This window comes from Poecilia reticulata, linkage group LG18 (assembly GCF_000633615.1).
Source record: "Poecilia reticulata strain Guanapo linkage group LG18, Guppy_female_1.0+MT, whole genome shotgun sequence".
NCBI classification, from domain to species: Eukaryota; Metazoa; Chordata; class Actinopteri; order Cyprinodontiformes; family Poeciliidae; genus Poecilia; species Poecilia reticulata.
In genome coordinates, this window is record NC_024348.1 from 4,874,345 (window position 1) to 4,876,382 (window position 2,038).

Here is a 2,038-nt window from a genome sequence, read left to right on the forward strand (position 1 = left end):
TTTGCTGCTGGTTTGTTTGCAACTGGCTTCTGAATTGAATTCTCCTCTGAGCAGTTTTATGGTAAGTTTTTCAATATTACTTTGATCTTAAATGTGTTTATTGAAAAATAAGGGCATTGTTTGGTGCCCATAGTAATCCTGGTTATTTGGGGGCAAAACAGATTTTTTAAATAATTGAGGTCATGTCTCATTTTGTATTATTTTCATCCTGCCCACCGCTCCAGGCCTAAGTATGAAATCCTGATTTTGTGAGATTTGAGTTTTTAAAATAGGGTGGGGCCTATTGTTTGGTCTGGGAGAGCCTGTGGTGGACAAGGAAGTGTAAGGCTGGCTGCTCCAGGTAGGCTTTAAATTTTTGTGATAGTAATCACTTGTTTTAAATTTTTTATTATGATGTGCTTAGGGACGTGCTTAGATGTGCCTCTGTTCCAGAACAACTGAGTTAGATTGCATGACCGTCTGCAGCCATCAAGAAGTGGCTGCAAACAGATTCAATCCAGGTGAGGCAGAAGGGAAACACTTAAAACATGTAAGGCAGGTGAAACACTGAACTAAACCTGATAATGACTGATTCAGTCTGTTGTTTCTTTGATTGGTAACTGGTTAAACTGAACTGGTCTATTATTACTGGTATAGGATCTTTATCAGCACGTGGACATTTTGTAATGAATTTAATAAACTTATTTGGAAATATTTGTAGTTGATTGAAGATTAAACCAGCTATTTGATGGAAGTTTATTCTGTATAAATTATAAATAATTTTTCCAACTACAGTATAAATCACCTTTTGCTCTATTTATTTGTCTCTGGTGTGTTAAATAAACCCTGATCCACCCCGAGTTTTATCTTTAGGTTTTCTGATAAACAGCCTTTATTTTAAATATTGATTCCCTCCACTAGCGGAACAAGTCAGCGTCAGGCCGGGGGGCAGGCCAATTACCGGGCCCCTAACGAATCACCGGGCCCCTTACGTGCATCAGCTGTTGAGCGGGAGGGGGGAGGGAACGAAACTGAAACTGTTGACTTTAACATTAAATACACCTTTCTCAACAGGTGAGGGCGCACCTTTTCCGTCTGCAATCAGACATTTAAGCGACTTGAAACCATTCCTCCCTCCCTGGCACCTCCAGACCCGGGCCCCCGTCCGGCCGGTTTGGGGGGGGGCAGCCACCCCCCAGCTCCCCCTTATAGCTCCGCCCCTGATTCCCTCATTTTAACATGAGTGCAGCATCATAAATCCTACACTAGACTGCAGCTTCATAGGTAAATGTAGTTGTTTAAGTAAACATTAAGATAGATGTTAATGAAAGATTAAGATAAATATTAACAGTGAGTGTACGTGGGGAACTATATGGTTTGTATTTGTTCTCAGACCTGTAACCAGTACACTGTTTAATCTTTCAATGACTTTCAGAATTTTTCAAATGTTTATCATCTTTCTAACAGACACCTTCCTCACTTTTATTTTTGTGTTTTTCAGTCGTTGCTCTGCAGTTTGACCAAAAGCTGACTCTTGAGGACCGCAGTAAAACTTTCAAGAAGTGGCTTCATTACACGCCAGAATGAGAGGAAGACATCACAAGGAATCAAAGTGATGCCAACCAGAGTCTAACTGGGGTTACCACAACTTGTACCGTTTCCCTAGTTCATACAGTACAAAGCTTAACCTCATGGACTCTGTTCTTCTGTGGACAATGGATTGTTATTCTGACAGTCAAAAAGGAGTCAAATATGTTTAAAGATCTGTCCCTCTTTTCTTAAATAAAATGTTATATCAAACCTATGTTGTCATTTTTAAACTTTTGTACACAGTTTACCCATGATCTGCCAATAATATAGTGTTTAACACCAGTGAAGAAACATTTAGTGGTATGTTATGTAGACCTATCAGACCTAAAAATGTACATAAATCCTTAGCTTTCATTCAATATGAAATCAACCCAAATTTGCATGTCGATCCACATTCAGATGATGGTTGAATCAACATTGATTCTTGGTTAGTTCAATGTAGAATCAACAGAAATGTGTGCAGATCCTT

The 2,038-nt window shown here is 39.3% G+C and overlaps 1 protein-coding gene across 3 annotated transcripts in view; it reads right to left on the reverse strand.

Annotated features, from left to right (window-relative positions):
* hacd4 (3-hydroxyacyl-CoA dehydratase 4) overlaps positions 1-2,038 on the reverse strand; it is a 22,323-nt gene that overhangs the window by 19,360 nt on the left and 925 nt on the right. The gene's annotated exons all lie outside the window — the stretch shown is intronic.